Genomic DNA, 19613 nt, shown 5'->3' with positions numbered 1-19613 from the left:
ATTTGAAAGCCATCTGTGACTTTTCTGTTCTTACTCTGCAACAACCATGGCAATTACAAGTTAAAAAGTAAAATGTTTGCAAATTTTAGAATGGAGAATGCGGGCATCGATCCCGCTACCTCTCGCATGCTACGCGAGCGCTCTACCATTTGAGCTAATTCCCCTGTGTGCTCACTCAGCATCACATTTCAAAAGTAACGTTACTGCTGTCCACACTTTATTTTAAGTCTAATTGCCCATAACATGAGTGTTCAGTTCACTCCTAACTGATGCCTTAACTACACCTAGGGGATGTTTTACACTTCAGGTTGGCATGTTTAGTACTTGAATAGGAGTGATATCACTGTATGTTAACCTAGACTCAGGCCCTACCTAATCTTGGAGATACATTTCTCATGAATGAGTAACCAAGGGAGATACAATTTTTAGGAGTTAGTGCATGTCTAATGCAAGATTAATCACCATATTATGAGAGCCAATGCTATCATCCAGCAAAAAATACTCGTTTTCACCCAACGTGGGGCTCGAACCCACGACCCTGAGATTAAGAGTCTCATGCTCTACCGACTGAGCTAGCCGGGCTCCCACTTAAATATGGTATGCAGACTCATCATTTTTTATTAAGGAAAACTGTTTCTGGATATTCCTCTGCTCTTGTTTTGCAAGGAACTTCACTTTTATACATCCTTCAGAGGAAAGAATGTCAAGTAAAATAAGACGAAATGAAAATGGAAGGTGTGAAATTTTCATTTTGAGATTGCATAAGAAATCAAATTCCTCTCACGTGCTATAGAATACCTAAACACTTTTGATTAAACCACTTTAGTTGTTATAATGACACCAAATTTGAAAGCCATCTGTGACTTTTCTGTTCTTACTCTGCAACAACCATGGCAATTACAAGTTAAAAAGTAAAATGTATGCAAATTTTAAAATGGAGAATGCGGGCATCGATCCCGCTACCTCTCGCATGCTAAGCGAGCGCTCTACCATTTGAGCTAATTCCCCTGTGTGCTCACTCAGCATCACATTTCAAAAGTAACGTTACTGCTGTCCACACTTTATTTTAAGTCTAATTGCCCATAACATGAGTGTTCAGTTCACTCCTAACTGATGCCTTAACTACACCTAGGGGATGTTTTACACTTCAGGTTGGCATGTTTAGTACTTGAATAGGAGTGATATCACTGTATGTTAACCTAGACTCAGGCCCTACCTAATCTTGGAGATACATTTCTCATGAATGAGTAACCAAGGGAGATACAATTTTTAGGAGTTAGTGCATGTCTAATGCAAGATTAATCACCATATTATGAGAGCCAATGCTATCATCCAGCAAAAAATACTCGTTTTCGCCCAACGTGGGGCTCGAACCCACTTCCCTGAGATTAAGAGTCTCATGCTCTACCGACTGAGCTAGCCGGGCTCCCACTTAAATATGGTATGCAGACTCATCATTTTTTATTAAGGAAAACTGTTTCTGGATATTCCTCTGCTCTTGTTTTGCAAGGAACTTCACTTTTATACATCCTTCAGAGGAAAGAATGTCAAGTAAAATAAGACGAAATGAAAATGGAAGGTGTGAAATTTTCATTTTGAGATTGCATAAGAAATCAAATTCCTCTCACGTGCTATAGAATACCTAAACACTTTTGATTAAACCACTTTAGTTGTTATAATGACACCAAATTTGAAAGCCATCTGTGACTTTTCTGTTCTTACTCTGCAACAACCATGGCAATTACAAGTTAAAAAGTAAAATGTATGCAAATTTTAGAATGGAGAATGCGGGCATCGATCCCGCTACCTCTCGTATGCTAAGCGAGCGCTCTACCATTTGAGCTAATTCCCCTGTGTGCTCGCTCAGCATCACATTTCAAAAGTAACGTTACTGCTGTCCACACTGTATTTTAAGTCTAATTGCCCATAACATGAGTGTTCAGTTCACTCCTAACTGATGCCTTAACTACACCTAGGGGATGTTTTACACTTCAGGTTGGCATGTTTAGTACTTGAATAGGAGTGATATCACTGTATGTTAACCTAGACTCAGGCCCTACCTAATCTTGGAGATACATTTCTCATGAATGAGTAACCAAGGGAGATACAATTTTTAGGAGTTAGTGCATGTCTAATGCAAGATTAATCACCATATTATGAGAGCCAATGCTATCATCCAGCAAAAAATACTCGTTTTCGCCCAACGTGGGGCTCGAACCCACGACCCTGAGATTAAGAGTCTCATGCTCTACCGACTGAGCTAGCCGGGCTCCCACTTAAATATGGTATGCAGACTCATCATTTTTTATTAAGGAAAACTGTTTCTGGATATTCCTCTGCTCTTGTTTTGCAAGGAACTTCACTTTTATACATCCTTCAGAGGAAAGAATGTCAAGTAAAATAAGACGAAATGAAAATGGAAGGTGTGAAATTTTCATTTTGAGATTGCATAAGAAATCAAATTCCTCTCACGTGCTATAGAATACCTAAACACTTTTGATTAAACCACTTTAGTTGTTATAATGACACCAAATTTGAAAGCCATCTGTGACTTTTCTGTTCTTACTCTGCAACAACCATGGCAATTACAAGTTAAAAAGTAAAATGTATGCAAATTTTAGAATGGAGAATGCGGGCATCGATCCCGCTACCTCTCGCATGCTAAGCGAGCGCTCTACCATTTGAGCTAATTCCCCTGTGTGCTCACTCAGCATCACATTTCAAAAGTAACGTTACTGCTGTCCACACTTTATTTTAAGTCTAATTGCCCATAACATGAGTGTTCAGTTCACTCCTAACTGATGCCTTAACTACACCTAGGGGATGTTTTACACTTCAGGTTGGCATGTTTAGTACTTGAATAGGAGTGATATCACTGTATGTTAACCTAGACTCAGGCCCTACCTTATCTTGGAGATACATTTCTCATGAATGAGTAACCAAGGGAGATACAATTTTTAGGAGTTAGTGCATGTCTAATGCAAGATTAATCACCATATTATGAGAGCCAATGCTATCATCCAGCAAAAAATACTCGTTTTCGCCCAACGTGGGGCTCGAACCCACTTCCCTGAGATTAAGAGTCTCATGCTCTACCGACTGAGCTAGCCGGGCTCCCACTTAAATATGGTATGCAGACTCATCATTTTTTATTAAGGAAAATTGTTTCTGGATATTCCTCTGCTCTTGTTTTGCAAGGAACTTCACTTTTATACATCCTTCAGAGGAAAGAATGTCAAGTAAAATAAGACGAAATGAAAATGGAAGGTGTGAAATTTTCATTTTGAGATTGCATAAGAAATCAAATTCCTCTCACGTGCTATAGAATACCTAAACACTTTTGATTAAACCACTTTAGTTGTTATAATGACACCAAATTTGAAAGCCATCTGTGACTTTTCTGTTCTTACTCTGCAACAACCATGGCAATTACAAGTTAAAAAGTAAAATGTTTGCAAATTTTAGAATGGAGAATGCGGGCATCGATACCGCTACCTCTCGCATGCTAAGCGAGCGCTCTACCATTTGAGCTAATTCCCCTGTGTGCTCACTCAGCATCACATTTCAAAAGTAACGTTACTGCTGTCCACACTTTATTTTAAGTCTAATTGCCCATAACATGAGTGTTCAGTTCACTCCTAACTGATGCCTTAACTACACCTAGGGGATGTTTTACACTTCAGGTTGGCATGTTTAGTACTTGAATAGGAGTGATATCACTGTATGTTAACCTAGACTCAGGCCCTACCTAATCTTGGAGATACATTTCTCATGAATGAGTAACCAAGGGAGATACAATTTTTAGGAGTTAGTGCATGTCTAATGCAAGATTAATCACCATATTATGAGAGCCAATGCAATCATCCAGCAAAAAATACTCGTTTTCGCCCAACGTGGGGCTCGAACCCACGACCCTGAGATTAAGAGTCTCATGCTCTACCGACTGAGCTAGCCGGGCTCCCACTTAAATATGGTATGCAGACTCATCATTTTTTATTAAGGAAAACTGTTTCTGGATATTCCTCTGCTCTTGTTTTGCAAGGAACTTCACTTTTATACATCCTTCAGAGGAAAGAATGTCAAGTAAAATAAGACGAAATGAAAATGGAAGGTGTGAAATTTTCATTTTGAGATTGCATAAGAAATCAAATTCCTCTCACGTGCTATAGAATACCTAAACACTTTTGATTAAACCACTTTAGTTGTTATAATGACACCAAATTTGAAAGCCATCTGTGACTTTTCTGTTCTTACTCTGCAACAACCATGGCAATTACAAGTTAAAAAGTAAAATGTATGCAAATTTTAGAATGGAGAATGCGGGCATCGATCCCGCTACCTCTCGCATGCTAAGCGAGCGCTCTACCATTTGAGCTAATTCCCCTGTGTGCTCACTCAGCATCACATTTCAAAAGTAACGTTACTGCTGTCCACACTTTATTTTAAGTCTAATTGCCCATAACATGAGTGTTCAGTTCACTCCTAACTGATGCCTTAACTACACCTAGGGGATGTTTTACACTTCAGGTTGGCATGTTTAGTACTTGAATAGGAGTGATATCACTGTATGTTAACCTAGACTCAGGCCCTACCTTATCTTGGAGATACATTTCTCATGAATGAGTAACCAAGGGAGATACAATTTTTAGGAGTTAGTGCATGTCTAATGCAAGATTAATCACCATATTATGAGAGCCAATGCTATCATCCAGCAAAAAATACTTGTTTTCGCCCAACATGGGGCTCGAACCCACTTCCCTGAGATTAAGAGTCTCATGCTCTACCGACTGAGCTAGCCGGGCTCCCACTTAAATATGGTATGCAGACTCATCATTTTTTATTAAGGAAAATTGTTTCTGGATATTCCTCTGCTCTTGTTTTGCAAGGAACTTCACTTTTATACATCCTTCAGAGGAAAGAATGTCAAGTAAAATAAGACGAAATGAAAATGGAAGGTGTGAAATTTTCATTTTGAGATTGCATAAGAAATCAAATTCCTCTCACGTGCTATAGAATACCTAAACACTTTTGATTAAACCACTTTAGTTGTTATAATGACACCAAATTTGAAAGCCATCTGTGACTTTTCTGTTCTTACTCTGCAACAACCATGGCAATTACAAGTTAAAAAGTATGCAAATTTTAGAATGGAGAATGCGGGCATCGATCCCGCTACCTCTCGCATGCTAAGCGAGCGCTCTACCATTTGAGCTAATTCCCCTGTGTGCTCACTCAGCATCACATTTCAAAAGTAACGTTACTGCTGTCCACACTTTATTTTAAGTCTAATTGCCCATAACATGAGTGTTCAGTTCACTCCTAACTGATGCCTTAACTACACCTAGGGGATGTTTTACACTTCAGGTTGGCATGTTTAGTACTTGAATAGGAGTGATATCACTGTATGTTAACCTAGACTCAGGCCCTACCTAATCTTGGAGATACATTTCTCATGAATGAGTAACCAAGGGAGATACAATTTTTAGGAGTTAGTGCATGTCTAATGCAAGATTAATCACCATATTATGAGAGCCAATGCTATCATCCAGCAAAAAATACTCGTTTTCGCCCAACGTGGGGCTCGAACCCACGACCCTGAGATTAAGAGTCTCATGCTCTACCGACTGAGCTAGCCGGGCTCCCACTTAAATATGGTATGCAGACTCATCATTTTTTATTAAGGAAAACTGTTTCTGGATATTCCTCTGCTCTTGTTTTGCAAGGAACTTCACTTTTATACATCCTTCAGAGGAAAGAATGTCAAGTAAAATAAGACGAAATGAAAATGGAAGGTGTGAAATTTTCATTTTGAGATTGCATAAGAAATCAAATTCCTCTCACGTGCTATAGAATACCTAAACACTTTTGATTAAACCACTTTAGTTGTTATAATGACACCAAATTTGAAAGCCATCTGTGACTTTTCTGTTCTTACTCTGCAACAACCATGGCAATTACAAGTTAAAAAGTAAAATGTATGCAAATTTTAGAATGGAGAATGCGGGCATCGATCCCGCTACCTCTCGTATGCTAAGCGAGCGCTCTACCATTTGAGCTAATTCCCCTGTGTGCTCGCTCAGCATCACATTTCAAAAGTAACGTTACTGCTGTCCACACTGTATTTTAAGTCTAATTGCCCATAACATGAGTGTTCAGTTCACTCCTAACTGATGCCTTAACTACACCTAGGGGATGTTTTACACTTCAGGTTGGCATGTTTAGTACTTGAATAGGAGTGATATCACTGTATGTTAACCTAGACTCAGGCCCTACCTAATCTTGGAGATACATTTCTCATGAATGAGTAACCAAGGGAGATACAATTTTTAGGAGTTAGTGCATGTCTAATGCAAGATTAATCACCATATTATGAGAGCCAATGCTATCATCCAGCAAAAAATACTGGTTTTCGCCCAACGTGGGGCTCGAACCCACAACCCTGAGATTAAGAGTCTCATGCTCTACCGACTGAGCTAGCCGGGCTCCCACTTAAATATGGTATGCAGACTCATCATTTTTTATTAAGGAAAACTGTTTCTGGATATTCCTCTGCTCTTGTTTTGCAAGGAACTTCACTTTTATACATCCTTCAGAGGAAAGAATGTCAAGTAAAATAAGACGAAATGAAAATGGAAGGTGTGAAATTTTCATTTTGAGATTGCATAAGAAATCAAATTCCTCTCACGTGCTATAGAATACCTAAACACTTTTGATTAAACCACTTTAGTTGTTATAATGACACCAAATTTGAAAGCCATCTGTGACTTTTCTGTTCTTACTCTGCAACAACCATGGCAATTACAAGTTAAAAAGTAAAATGTATGCAAATTTTAGAATGGAGAATGCGGGCATCGATCCCGCTACCTCTCGCATGCTAAGCGAGCGCTCTACCATTTGAGCTAATTCCCCTGTGTGCTCACTCAGCATCACATTTCAAAAGTAACGTTACTGCTGTCCACACTTTATTTTAAGTCTAATTGCCCATAACATGAGTGTTCAGTTCACTCCTAACTGATGCCTTAACTACACCTAGGGGATGTTTTACACTTCAGGTTGGCATGTTTAGTACTTGAATAGGAGTGATATCACTGTATGTTAACCTAGACTCAGGCCCTACCTTATCTTGGAGATACATTTCTCATGAATGAGTAACCAAGGGAGATACAATTTTTAGGAGTTAGTGCATGTCTAATGCAAGATTAATCACCATATTATGAGAGCCAATGCTATCATCCAGCAAAAAATACTCGTTTTCGCCCAACGTGGGGCTCGAACCCACTTCCCTGAGATTAAGAGTCTCATGCTCTACCGACTGAGCTAGCCGGGCTCCCACTTAAATATGGTATGCAGACTCATCATTTTTTATTAAGGAAAATTGTTTCTGGATATTCCTCTGCTCTTGTTTTGCAAGGAACTTCACTTTTATACATCCTTCAGAGGAAAGAATGTCAAGTAAAATAAGACGAAATGAAAATGGAAGGTGTGAAATTTTCATTTTGAGATTGCATAAGAAATCAAATTCCTCTCACGTGCTATAGAATACCTAAACACTTTTGATTAAACCACTTTAGTTGTTATAATGACACCAAATTTGAAAGCCATCTGTGACTTTTCTGTTCTTACTCTGCAACAACCATGGCAATTACAAGTTAAAAAGTATGCAAATTTTAGAATGGAGAATGCGGGCATCGATCCCGCTACCTCTCGCATGCTAAGCGAGCGCTCTACCATTTGAGCTAATTCCCCTGTGTGCTCACTCAGCATCACATTTCAAAAGTAACGTTACTGCTGTCCACACTTTATTTTAAGTCTAATTGCCCATAACATGAGTGTTCAGTTCACTCCTAACTGATGCCTTAACTACACCTAGGGGATGTTTTACACTTCAGGTTGGCATGTTTAGTACTTGAATAGGAGTGATATCACTGTATGTTAACCTAGACTCAGGCCCTACCTAATCTTGGAGATACATTTCTCATGAATGAGTAACCAAGGGAGATACAATTTTTAGGAGTTAGTGCATGTCTAATGCAAGATTAATCACCATATTATGAGAGCCAATGCTATCATCCAGCAAAAAATACTGGTTTTCGCCCAACGTGGGGCTCGAACCCACGACCCTGAGATTAAGAGTCTCATGCTCTACCGACTGAGCTAGCCGGGCTCCCACTTAAATATGGTATGCAGACTCATCATTTTTTATTAAGGAAAACTGTTTCTGGATATTCCTCTGCTCTTGTTTTGCAAGGAACTTCACTTTTATACATCCTTCAGAGGAAAGAATGTCAAGTAAAATAAGACGAAATGAAAATGGAAGGTGTGAAATTTTCATTTTGAGATTGCATAAGAAATCAAATTCCTCTCACGTGCTATAGAATACCTAAACACTTTTGATTAAACCACTTTAGTTGTTATAATGACACCAAATTTGAAAGCCATCTGTGACTTTTCTGTTCTTACTCTGCAACAACCATGGCAATTACAAGTTAAAAAGTAAAATGTATGCAAATTTTAGAATGGAGAATGCGGGCATCGATCCCGCTACCTCTCGCATGCTAAGCGAGCGCTCTACCATTTGAGCTAATTCCCCTGTGTGCTCACTCAGCATCACATTTCAAAAGTAACGTTACTGCTGTCCACACTTTATTTTAAGTCTAATTGCCCATAACATGAGTGTTCAGTTCACTCCTAACTGATGCCTTAACTACACCTAGGGGATGTTTTACACTTCAGGTTGGCATGTTTAGTACTTGAATAGGAGTGATATCACTGTATGTTAACCTAGACTCAGGCCCTACCTTATCTTGGAGATACATTTCTCATGAATGAGTAACCAAGGGAGATACAATTTTTAGGAGTTAGTGCATGTCTAATGCAAGATTAATCACCATATTATGAGAGCCAATGCTATCATCCAGCAAAAAATACTCGTTTTCGCCCAACGTGGGGCTCGAACCCACTTCCCTGAGATTAAGAGTCTCATGCTCTACCGACTGAGCTAGCCGGGCTCCCACTTAAATATGGTATGCAGACTCATCATTTTTTATTAAGGAAAATTGTTTCTGGATATTCCTCTGCTCTTGTTTTGCAAGGAACTTCACTTTTATACATCCTTCAGAGGAAAGAATGTCAAGTAAAATAAGACGAAATGAAAATGGAAGGTGTGAAATTTTCATTTTGAGATTGCATAAGAAATCAAATTCCTCTCACGTGCTATAGAATACCTAAACACTTTTGATTAAACCACTTTAGTTGTTATAATGACACCAAATTTGAAAGCCATCTGTGACTTTTCTGTTCTTACTCTGCAACAACCATGGCAATTACAAGTTAAAAAGTAAAATGTTTGCAAATTTTAGAATGGAGAATGCGGGCATCGATCCCGCTACCTCTCGCATGCTAAGCGAGCGCTCTACCATTTGAGCTAATTCCCCTGTGTGCTCACTCAGCATCACATTTCAAAAGTAACGTTACTGCTGTCCACACTTTATTTTAAGTCTAATTGCCCATAACATGAGTGTTCAGTTCACTCCTAACTGATGCCTTAACTACACCTAGGGGATGTTTTACACTTCAGGTTGGCATGTTTAGTACTTGAATAGGAGTGATATCACTGTATGTTAACCTAGACTCAGGCCCTACCTAATCTTGGAGATACATTTCTCATGAATGAGTAACCAAGGGAGATACAATTTTTAGGAGTTAGTGCATGTCTAATGCAAGATTAATCACCATATTATGAGAGCCAATGCAATCATCCAGCAAAAAATACTCGTTTTCGCCCAACGTGGGGCTCGAACCCACGACCCTGAGATTAAGAGTCTCATGCTCTACCGACTGAGCTAGCCGGGCTCCCACTTAAATATGGTATGCAGACTCATCATTTTTTATTAAGGAAAACTGTTTCTGGATATTCCTCTGCTCTTGTTTTGCAAGGAACTTCACTTTTATACATCCTTCAGAGGAAAGAATGTCAAGTAAAATAAGACGAAATGAAAATGGAAGGTGTGAAATTTTCATTTTGAGATTGCATAAGAAATCAAATTCCTCTCACGTGCTATAGAATACCTAAACACTTTTGATTAAACCACTTTAGTTGTTATAATGACACCAAATTTGAAAGCCATCTGTGACTTTTCTGTTCTTACTCTGCAACAACCATGGCAATTACAAGTTAAAAAGTAAAATGTATGCAAATTTTAGAATGGAGAATGCGGGCATCGATCCCGCTACCTCTCGCATGCTAAGCGAGCGCTCTACCATTTGAGCTAATTCCCCTGTGTGCTCACTCAGCATCACATTTCAAAAGTAACGTTACTGCTGTCCACACTTTATTTTAAGTCTAATTGCCCATAACATGAGTGTTCAGTTCACTCCTAACTGATGCCTTAACTACACCTAGGGGATGTTTTACACTTCAGGTTGGCATGTTTAGTACTTGAATAGGAGTGATATCACTGTATGTTAACCTAGACTCAGGCCCTACCTTATCTTGGAGATACATTTCTCATGAATGAGTAACCAAGGGAGATACAATTTTTAGGAGTTAGTGCATGTCTAATGCAAGATTAATCACCATATTATGAGAGCCAATGCTATCATCCAGCAAAAAATACTTGTTTTCGCCCAACATGGGGCTCGAACCCACTTCCCTGAGATTAAGAGTCTCATGCTCTACCGACTGAGCTAGCCGGGCTCCCACTTAAATATGGTATGCAGACTCATCATTTTTTATTAAGGAAAATTGTTTCTGGATATTCCTCTGCTCTTGTTTTGCAAGGAACTTCACTTTTATACATCCTTCAGAGGAAAGAATGTCAAGTAAAATAAGACGAAATGAAAATGGAAGGTGTGAAATTTTCATTTTGAGATTGCATAAGAAATCAAATTCCTCTCACGTGCTATAGAATACCTAAACACTTTTGATTAAACCACTTTAGTTGTTATAATGACACCAAATTTGAAAGCCATCTGTGACTTTTCTGTTCTTACTCTGCAACAACCATGGCAATTACAAGTTAAAAAGTATGCAAATTTTAGAATGGAGAATGCGGGCATCGATCCCGCTACCTCTCGCATGCTAAGCGAGCGCTCTACCATTTGAGCTAATTCCCCTGTGTGCTCACTCAGCATCACATTTCAAAAGTAACGTTACTGCTGTCCACACTTTATTTTAAGTCTAATTGCCCATAACATGAGTGTTCAGTTCACTCCTAACTGATGCCTTAACTACACCTAGGGGATGTTTTACACTTCAGGTTGGCATGTTTAGTACTTGAATAGGAGTGATATCACTGTATGTTAACCTAGACTCAGGCCCTACCTAATCTTGGAGATACATTTCTCATGAATGAGTAACCAAGGGAGATACAATTTTTAGGAGTTAGTGCATGTCTAATGCAAGATTAATCACCATATTATGAGAGCCAATGCTATCATCCAGCAAAAAATACTCGTTTTCGCCCAACGTGGGGCTCGAACCCACGACCCTGAGATTAAGAGTCTCATGCTCTACCGACTGAGCTAGCCGGGCTCCCACTTAAATATGGTATGCAGACTCATCATTTTTTATTAAGGAAAACTGTTTCTGGATATTCCTCTGCTCTTGTTTTGCAAGGAACTTCACTTTTATACATCCTTCAGAGGAAAGAATGTCAAGTAAAATAAGACGAAATGAAAATGGAAGGTGTGAAATTTTCATTTTGAGATTGCATAAGAAATCAAATTCCTCTCACGTGCTATAGAATACCTAAACACTTTTGATTAAACCACTTTAGTTGTTATAATGACACCAAATTTGAAAGCCATCTGTGACTTTTCTGTTCTTACTCTGCAACAACCATGGCAATTACAAGTTAAAAAGTAAAATGTTTGCAAATTTTAGAATGGAGAATGCGGGCATCGATCCCGCTACCTCTCGCATGCTAAGCGAGCGCTCTACCATTTGAGCTAATTCCCCTGTGTGCTCACTCAGCATCACATTTCAAAAGTAACGTTACTGCTGTCCACACTTTATTTTAAGTCTAATTGCCCATAACATGAGTGTTCAGTTCACTCCTAACTGATGCCTTAACTACACCTAGGGGATGTTTTACACTTCAGGTTGGCATGTTTAGTACTTGAATAGGAGTGATATCACTGTATGTTAACCTAGACTCAGGCCCTACCTAATCTTGGAGATACATTTCTCATGAATGAGTAACCAAGGGAGATACAATTTTTAGGAGTTAGTGCATGTCTAATGCAAGATTAATCACCATATTATGAGAGCCAATGCAATCATCCAGCAAAAAATACTCGTTTTCGCCCAACGTGGGGCTTGAACCCACGACCCTGAGATTAAGAGTCTCATGCTCTACCGACTGAGCTAGCCGGGCTCCCACTTAAATATGGTATGCAGACTCATCATTTTTTATTAAGGAAAACTGTTTCTGGATATTCCTCTGCTCTTGTTTTGCAAGGAACTTCACTTTTATACATCCTTCAGAGGAAAGAATGTCAAGTAAAATAAGACGAAATGAAAATGGAAGGTGTGAAATTTTCATTTTGAGATTGCATAAGAAATCAAATTCCTCTCACGTGCTATAGAATACCTAAACACTTTTGATTAAACCACTTTAGTTGTTATAATGACACCAAATTTGAAAGCCATCTGTGACTTTTCTGTTCTTACTCTGCAACAACCATGGCAATTACAAGTTAAAAAGTAAAATGTATGCAAATTTTAGAATGGAGAATGCGGGCATCGATCCCGCTACCTCTCGCATGCTAAGCGAGCGCTCTACCATTTGAGCTAATTCCCCTGTGTGCTCACTCAGCATCACATTTCAAAAGTAACGTTACTGCTGTCCACACTTTATTTTAAGTCTAATTGCCCATAACATGAGTGTTCAGTTCACTCCTAACTGATGCCTTAACTACACCTAGGGGATGTTTTACACTTCAGGTTGGCATGTTTAGTACTTGAATAGGAGTGATATCACTGTATGTTAACCTAGACTCAGGCCCTACCTTATCTTGGAGATACATTTCTCATGAATGAGTAACCAAGGGAGATACAATTTTTAGGAGTTAGTGCATGTCTAATGCAAGATTAATCACCATATTATGAGAGCCAATGCTATCATCCAGCAAAAAATACTTGTTTTCGCCCAACATGGGGCTCGAACCCACTTCCCTGAGATTAAGAGTCTCATGCTCTACCGACTGAGCTAGCCGGGCTCCCACTTAAATATGGTATGCAGACTCATCATTTTTTATTAAGGAAAATTGTTTCTGGATATTCCTCTGCTCTTGTTTTGCAAGGAACTTCACTTTTATACATCCTTCAGAGGAAAGAATGTCAAGTAAAATAAGACGAAATGAAAATGGAAGGTGTGAAATTTTCATTTTGAGATTGCATAAGAAATCAAATTCCTCTCACGTGCTATAGAATACCTAAACACTTTTGATTAAACCACTTTAGTTGTTATAATGACACCAAATTTGAAAGCCATCTGTGACTTTTCTGTTCTTACTCTGCAACAACCATGGCAATTACAAGTTAAAAAGTATGCAAATTTTAGAATGGAGAATGCGGGCATCGATCCCGCTACCTCTCGCATGCTAAGCGAGCGCTCTACCATTTGAGCTAATTCCCCTGTGTGCTCACTCAGCATCACATTTCAAAAGTAACGTTACTGCTGTCCACACTTTATTTTAAGTCTAATTGCCCATAACATGAGTGTTCAGTTCACTCCTAACTGATGCCTTAACTACACCTAGGGGATGTTTTACACTTCAGGTTGGCATGTTTAGTACTTGAATAGGAGTGATATCACTGTATGTTAACCTAGACTCAGGCCCTACCTAATCTTGGAGATACATTTCTCATGAATGAGTAACCAAGGGAGATACAATTTTTAGGAGTTAGTGCATGTCTAATGCAAGATTAATCACCATATTATGAGAGCCAATGCTATCATCCAGCAAAAAATACTGGTTTTCGCCCAACGTGGGGCTCGAACCCACGACCCTGAGATTAAAAGTCTCATGCTCTACCGACTGAGCTAGCCGGGCTCCCACTTAAATATGGTATGCAGACTCATCATTTTTTATTAAGGAAAACTGTTTCTGGATATTCCTCTGCTCTTGTTTTGCAAGGAACTTCACTTTTATACATCCTTCAGAGGAAAGAATGTCAAGTAAAATAAGACGAAATGAAAATGGAAGGTGTGAAATTTTCATTTTGAGATTGCATAAGAAATCAAATTCCTCTCACGTGCTATAGAATACCTAAACACTTTTGATTAAACCACTTTAGTTGTTATAATGACACCAAATTTGAAAGCCATCTGTGACTTTTCTGTTCTTACTCTGCAACAACCATGGCAATTACAAGTTAAAAAGTAAAATGTATGCAAATTTTAGAATGGAGAATGCGGGCATCGATCCCGCTACCTCTCGCATGCTAAGCGAGCGCTCTACCATTTGAGCTAATTCCCCTGTGTGCTCACTCAGCATCACATTTCAAAAGTAACGTTACTGCTGTCCACACTTTATTTTAAGTCTAATTGCCCATAACATGAGTGTTCAGTTCACTCCTAACTGATGCCTTAACTACACCTAGGGGATGTTTTACACTTCAGGTTGGCATGTTTAGTACTTGAATAGGAGTGATATCACTGTATGTTAACCTAGACTCAGGCCCTACCTTATCTTGGAGATACATTTCTCATGAATGAGTAACCAAGGGAGATACAATTTTTAGGAGTTAGTGCATGTCTAATGCAAGATTAATCACCATATTATGAGAGCCAATGCTATCATCCAGCAAAAAATACTCGTTTTCGCCCAACGTGGGGCTCGAACCCACTTCCCTGAGATTAAGAGTCTCATGCTCTACCGACTGAGCTAGCCGGGCTCCCACTTAAATATGGTATGCAGACTCATCATTTTTTATTAAGGAAAATTGTTTCTGGATATTCCTCTGCTCTTGTTTTGCAAGGAACTTCACTTTTATACATCCTTCAGAGGAAAGAATGTCAAGTAAAATAAGACGAAATGAAAATGGAAGGTGTGAAATTTTCATTTTGAGATTGCATAAGAAATCAAATTCCTCTCACGTGCTATAGAATACCTAAACACATTTGATTAAACCACTTTAGTTGTTATAATGACACCAAATTTGAAAGCCATCTGTGACTTTTCTGTTCTTACTCTGCAACAACCATGGCAATTACAAGTTAAAAAGTAAAATGTATGCAAATTTTAGAATGGAGAATGCGGGCATCGATCCCGCTACCTCTCGCATGCTAAGCGAGCGCGCTACCATTTGAGCTAATTCCCCTGTGTGCTCACTCAGCATCACATTTCAAAAGTAACGTTACTGCTGTCCACACTTTATTTTAAGTCTAATTGCCCATAACATGAGTGTTCAGTTCACTCCTAACTGATGCCTTAACTACACCTAGGGGATGTTTTACACTTCAGGTTGGCATGTTTAGTACTTGAATAGGAGTGATATCACTGTATGTTAACCTAGACTCAGGCCCTACCTAATCTTGGAGATACATTTCTCATGAATGAGTAACCAAGGGAGATACAATTTTTAGGAGTTAGTGCATGTCTAATGCAAGATTAATCACCATATTATGAGAGCCAATGCAATCATCCAGCAAAAAATACTCGTTTTCGCCCAACGTGGGGCTCGAACCCACTTCCCTGAGATTAAGAGTCTCATGCTCTACCGACTGAGCTAGCCGGGCTCCCACTTAAATATGGTATGCAGACTCATCATTTTTTATTAAGGAAAACTGTTTCTGGATATTCCTCTGCTCTTGTTTTGCAAGGAACTTCACTTTTATACATCCTTCAGAGGAAAGAATGTCAAGTAAAATAAGACGAAATGAAAATGGAAGGTGTGAAATTTTCATTTTGAGATTGCATAAGAAATCAAATTCCTCTCACGTGCTATAGAATACCTAAACACTTTTGATTAAACCACTTTAGTTGTTATAATGACACCAAATTTGAAAGCCATCTGTGACTTTTCTGTTCTTACTCTGCAACAACCATGGCAATTACAAGTTAAAAAGTAAAATGTATGCAAATTTTAAAATGGAGAATGCGGGCATCGATCCCGCTACCTCTCGCATGCTAAGCGAGCGCTCTACCATTTGAGCTAAACACTTTTGATTAAACCACTTTAGTTGTTATAATGACACCAAATTTGAAAGCCATCTGTGACTTTTCTGTTCTTACTCTGCAACAACCATGGCAATTACAAGTTAAAAAGTATGCAAATTTTAGAATGGAGAATGCGGGCATCGATCCCGCTACCTCTCGCATGCTAAGCGAGCGCTCTACCATTTGAGCTAATTCCCCTGTGTGCTCACTCAGCATCACATTTCAAAAGTAACGTTACTGCTGTCCACACTTTATTTTAAGTCTAATTGCCCATAACATGAGTGTTCAGTTCACTCCTAACTGATGCCTTAACTACACCTAGGGGATGTTTTACACTTCAGGTTGGCATGTTTAGTACTTGAATAGGAGTGATATCACTGTATGTTAACCTAGACTCAGGCCCTACCTAATCTTGGAGATACATTTCTCATGAATGAGTAACCAAGGGAGATACAATTTTTAGGAGTTAGTGCATGTCTAATGCAAGATTAATCACCATATTATGAGAGCCAATGCTATCATCCAGCAAAAAATACTCGTTTTCGCCCAACGTGGGGCTCGAACCCACGACCCTGAGATTAAGAGTCTCATGCTCTACCGACTGAGCTAGCCGGGCTCCCACTTAAATATGGTATGCAGACTCATCATTTTTTATTAAGGAAAACTGTTTCTGGATATTCCTCTGCTCTTGTTTTGCAAGGAACTTCACTTTTATACATCCTTCAGAGGAAAGAATGTCAAGTAAAATAAGACGAAATGAAAATGGAAGGTGTGAAATTTTCATTTTGAGATTGCATAAGAAATCAAATTCCTCTCACGTGCTATAGAATACCTAAACACTTTTGATTAAACCACTTTAGTTGTTATAATGACACCAAATTTGAAAGCCATCTGTGACTTTTCTGTTCTTACTCTGCAACAACCATGGCAATTACAAGTTAAAAAGTAAAATGTATGCAAATTTTAGAATGGAGAATGCGGGCATCGATCCCGCTACCTCTCGCATGCTAAGCGAGCGCTCTACCATTTGAGCTAATTCCCCTGTGTGCTCACTCAGCATCACATTTCAAAAGTAACGTTACTGCTGTCCACACTTTATTTTAAGTCTAATTGCCCATAACATGAGTGTTCAGTTCACTCCTAACTGATGCCTTAACTACACCTAGGGGATGTTTTACACTTCAGGTTGGCATGTTTAGTACTTGAATAGGAGTGATATCACTGTATGTTAACCTAGACTCAGGCCCTACCTAATCTTGGAGATACATTTCTCATGAATGAGTAACCAAGGGAGATACAATTTTTAGGAGTTAGTGCATGTCTAATGCAAGATTAATCACCATATTATGAGAGCCAATGCTATCATCCAGCAAAAAATACTCGTTTTCACCCAACGTGGGGCTCGAACCCACGACCCTGAGATTAAGAGTCTCATGCTCTACCGACTGAGCTAGCCGGGCTCCCACTTAAATATGGTATGCAGACTCATCATTTTTTATTAAGGAAAACTGTTTCTGGATATTCCTCTGCTCTTGTTTTGCAAGGAACTTCACTTTTATACATCCTTCAGAGGAAAGAATGTCAAGTAAAATAAGACGAAATGAAAATGGAAGGTGTGAAATTTTCATTTTGAGATTGCATAAGAAATCAAATTCCTCTCACGTGCTATAGAATACCTAAACACTTTTGATTAAACCACTTTAGTTGTTATAATGACACCAAATTTGAAAGCCATCTGTGACTTTTCTGTTCTTACTCTGCAACAACCATGGCAATTACAAGTTAAAAAGTAAAATGTATGCAAATTTTAGAATGGAGAATGCGGGCATCGATCCCGCTACCTCTCGCATGCTAAGCGAGCGCTCTACCATTTGAGCTAATTCCCCTGTGTGCTCACTCAGCATCACATTTCAAAAGTAACGTTACTGCTGTCCACACTTTATTTTAAGTCTAATTGCCCATAACATGAGTGTTCAGTTCACTCCTAACTGATGCCTTAACTACACCTAGGGGATGTTTTACACTTCAGGTTGGCATGTTTAGTACTTGAATAGGAGTGATATCACTGTATGTTAACCTAGACTCAGGCCCTACCTAATCTTGGAGATACATTTCTCATGAATGAGTAACCAAGGGAGATACAATTTTTAGGAGTTAGTGCATGTCTAATGCAAGATTAATCACCATATTATGAGAGCCAATGCAATCATCCAGCAAAAAACTACTCGTTTTCGCCCAACGTGAGGCTCGAACCCACGACCCTGAGAATAAGAGTCTCATGCTCTACCGACTGAGCTAGCCGGGCTCCCACTTAAATATGGTATGCAGACTCATCATTTTTTATTAAGGAAAACTGTTTCTGGATATTCCTCTGCTCTTGTTTTGCAAGGAACTTCACTTTTATACATCCTTCAGAGGAAAGAATGTCAAGTAAAATAAGACGAAATGAAAATGGAAGATGTGAAATTTTCATTTTGAGATTGCATAAGAAATCAAATTCCTCTCACGTGCTATAGAATACCTAAACACATTTGATTAAACCACTTTAGTTGTTATAATGACACCAAATTTGAAAGCCATCTGTGACTTTTCTGTTCTTACTCTGCAACAACCATGGCAATTACAAGTTAAAAAGTAAAATGTATGCAAATTTTAGAATGGAGAATGCGGGCATCGATCCCGCTACCTCTCGCATGCTAAGCGAGCGCGCTACCATTTGAGCTAATTCCCCTGTGTGCTCACTCAGCATCACATTTCAAAAGTAACGTTACTGCTGTCCACACTTTATTTTAAGTCTAATTGCCCATAACATGAGTGTTCAGTTCACTCCTAACTGATGCCTTAACTACACCTAGGGGATGTTTTACACTTCAGGTTGGCATGTTTAGTACTTGAATAGGAGTGATATCACTGTATGTTAACCTAGACTCAGGCCCTACCTAATCTTGGAGATACATTTCTCATGAATGAGTAACCAAGGGAGATACAATTTTTAGGAGTTAGTGCATGTCTAATGCAAGATTAATCACCATATTATGAGAGCCAATGCAATCATCCAGCAAAAAATACTCGTTTTCGCCCAACGTGGGGCTCGAACCCACTTCCCTGAGATTAAGAGTCTCATGCTCTACCGACTGAGCTAGCCGGGCTCCCACTTAAATATGGTATGCAGACTCATCATTTTTTATTAAGGAAAACTGTTTCTGGATATTCCTCTGCTCTTGTTTTGCAAGGAACTTCACTTTTATACATCCTTCAGAGGAAAGAATGTCAAGTAAAATAAGACGAAATGAAAATGGAAGGTGTGAAATTTTCATTTTGAGATTGCATAAGAAATCAAATTCCTCTCACGTGCTATAGAATACCTAAACACTTTTGATTAAACCACTTTAGTTGTTATAATGACACCAAATTTGAAAGCCATCTGTGACTTTTCTGTTCTTACT

The 19613-nt window shown here is 38.9% G+C and overlaps 25 non-coding genes across 25 annotated transcripts; all 25 read right to left on the bottom strand.

The window, feature by feature from the left end:
• Positions 1 to 935: 935 nt before the first annotated feature.
• On the bottom strand, positions 936 to 1008 carry TRNAA-AGC (transfer RNA alanine (anticodon AGC)). Its single transcript has one exon. It is a non-coding gene; the product is annotated as a tRNA-Ala (tRNA).
• A 1189-nt stretch (positions 1009 to 2197) lies between these two features.
• TRNAK-CUU (transfer RNA lysine (anticodon CUU)) lies at positions 2198 to 2270 on the bottom strand. The gene has a single exon. It is a non-coding gene; the product is annotated as a tRNA-Lys (tRNA).
• A 353-nt stretch (positions 2271 to 2623) lies between these two features.
• TRNAA-AGC (transfer RNA alanine (anticodon AGC)) lies at positions 2624 to 2696 on the bottom strand. The gene has a single exon. It is a non-coding gene; the product is annotated as a tRNA-Ala (tRNA).
• Positions 2697 to 3885: 1189 nt separating this feature from the next.
• TRNAK-CUU (transfer RNA lysine (anticodon CUU)) lies at positions 3886 to 3958 on the bottom strand. The gene has a single exon. It is a non-coding gene; the product is annotated as a tRNA-Lys (tRNA).
• Positions 3959 to 4311: 353 nt separating this feature from the next.
• On the bottom strand, positions 4312 to 4384 carry TRNAA-AGC (transfer RNA alanine (anticodon AGC)). Its single transcript has one exon. It is a non-coding gene; the product is annotated as a tRNA-Ala (tRNA).
• Positions 4385 to 5148: 764 nt separating this feature from the next.
• Positions 5149 to 5221, bottom strand: TRNAA-AGC (transfer RNA alanine (anticodon AGC)). Its single transcript has one exon. It is a non-coding gene; the product is annotated as a tRNA-Ala (tRNA).
• A 345-nt stretch (positions 5222 to 5566) lies between these two features.
• On the bottom strand, positions 5567 to 5639 carry TRNAK-CUU (transfer RNA lysine (anticodon CUU)). Its single transcript has one exon. It is a non-coding gene; the product is annotated as a tRNA-Lys (tRNA).
• Positions 5640 to 6836: 1197 nt separating this feature from the next.
• Positions 6837 to 6909, bottom strand: TRNAA-AGC (transfer RNA alanine (anticodon AGC)). Its single transcript has one exon. It is a non-coding gene; the product is annotated as a tRNA-Ala (tRNA).
• Positions 6910 to 7673: 764 nt separating this feature from the next.
• On the bottom strand, positions 7674 to 7746 carry TRNAA-AGC (transfer RNA alanine (anticodon AGC)). Its single transcript has one exon. It is a non-coding gene; the product is annotated as a tRNA-Ala (tRNA).
• A 345-nt stretch (positions 7747 to 8091) lies between these two features.
• Positions 8092 to 8164, bottom strand: TRNAK-CUU (transfer RNA lysine (anticodon CUU)). Its single transcript has one exon. It is a non-coding gene; the product is annotated as a tRNA-Lys (tRNA).
• A 353-nt stretch (positions 8165 to 8517) lies between these two features.
• On the bottom strand, positions 8518 to 8590 carry TRNAA-AGC (transfer RNA alanine (anticodon AGC)). Its single transcript has one exon. It is a non-coding gene; the product is annotated as a tRNA-Ala (tRNA).
• A 771-nt stretch (positions 8591 to 9361) lies between these two features.
• TRNAA-AGC (transfer RNA alanine (anticodon AGC)) lies at positions 9362 to 9434 on the bottom strand. The gene has a single exon. It is a non-coding gene; the product is annotated as a tRNA-Ala (tRNA).
• A 345-nt stretch (positions 9435 to 9779) lies between these two features.
• TRNAK-CUU (transfer RNA lysine (anticodon CUU)) lies at positions 9780 to 9852 on the bottom strand. Its single transcript has one exon. It is a non-coding gene; the product is annotated as a tRNA-Lys (tRNA).
• Positions 9853 to 10205: 353 nt separating this feature from the next.
• TRNAA-AGC (transfer RNA alanine (anticodon AGC)) lies at positions 10206 to 10278 on the bottom strand. The gene has a single exon. It is a non-coding gene; the product is annotated as a tRNA-Ala (tRNA).
• Positions 10279 to 11042: 764 nt separating this feature from the next.
• TRNAA-AGC (transfer RNA alanine (anticodon AGC)) lies at positions 11043 to 11115 on the bottom strand. Its single transcript has one exon. It is a non-coding gene; the product is annotated as a tRNA-Ala (tRNA).
• Positions 11116 to 11460: 345 nt separating this feature from the next.
• TRNAK-CUU (transfer RNA lysine (anticodon CUU)) lies at positions 11461 to 11533 on the bottom strand. The gene has a single exon. It is a non-coding gene; the product is annotated as a tRNA-Lys (tRNA).
• Positions 11534 to 11886: 353 nt separating this feature from the next.
• On the bottom strand, positions 11887 to 11959 carry TRNAA-AGC (transfer RNA alanine (anticodon AGC)). The gene has a single exon. It is a non-coding gene; the product is annotated as a tRNA-Ala (tRNA).
• Positions 11960 to 12730: 771 nt separating this feature from the next.
• TRNAA-AGC (transfer RNA alanine (anticodon AGC)) lies at positions 12731 to 12803 on the bottom strand. Its single transcript has one exon. It is a non-coding gene; the product is annotated as a tRNA-Ala (tRNA).
• Positions 12804 to 13567: 764 nt separating this feature from the next.
• Positions 13568 to 13640, bottom strand: TRNAA-AGC (transfer RNA alanine (anticodon AGC)). The gene has a single exon. It is a non-coding gene; the product is annotated as a tRNA-Ala (tRNA).
• A 345-nt stretch (positions 13641 to 13985) lies between these two features.
• Positions 13986 to 14058, bottom strand: TRNAK-UUU (transfer RNA lysine (anticodon UUU)). Its single transcript has one exon. It is a non-coding gene; the product is annotated as a tRNA-Lys (tRNA).
• A 353-nt stretch (positions 14059 to 14411) lies between these two features.
• On the bottom strand, positions 14412 to 14484 carry TRNAA-AGC (transfer RNA alanine (anticodon AGC)). The gene has a single exon. It is a non-coding gene; the product is annotated as a tRNA-Ala (tRNA).
• A 1808-nt stretch (positions 14485 to 16292) lies between these two features.
• Positions 16293 to 16365, bottom strand: TRNAA-AGC (transfer RNA alanine (anticodon AGC)). Its single transcript has one exon. It is a non-coding gene; the product is annotated as a tRNA-Ala (tRNA).
• Positions 16366 to 16710: 345 nt separating this feature from the next.
• TRNAK-CUU (transfer RNA lysine (anticodon CUU)) lies at positions 16711 to 16783 on the bottom strand. The gene has a single exon. It is a non-coding gene; the product is annotated as a tRNA-Lys (tRNA).
• Positions 16784 to 17136: 353 nt separating this feature from the next.
• TRNAA-AGC (transfer RNA alanine (anticodon AGC)) lies at positions 17137 to 17209 on the bottom strand. Its single transcript has one exon. It is a non-coding gene; the product is annotated as a tRNA-Ala (tRNA).
• A 771-nt stretch (positions 17210 to 17980) lies between these two features.
• On the bottom strand, positions 17981 to 18053 carry TRNAA-AGC (transfer RNA alanine (anticodon AGC)). The gene has a single exon. It is a non-coding gene; the product is annotated as a tRNA-Ala (tRNA).
• Between the last annotated feature and the right edge of the window lie 1560 nt (positions 18054 to 19613).

The sequence above is a fragment of the Triturus cristatus genome, chromosome 4_1 (assembly GCF_964204655.1).
Source record: "Triturus cristatus chromosome 4_1, aTriCri1.1, whole genome shotgun sequence".
Lineage (NCBI taxonomy): Eukaryota > Metazoa > Chordata > Amphibia > Caudata > Salamandridae > Triturus > Triturus cristatus.
Note: the sequence above shows the minus strand (reverse complement) of the source record. Positions and strands in the feature narration are given on the sequence as shown.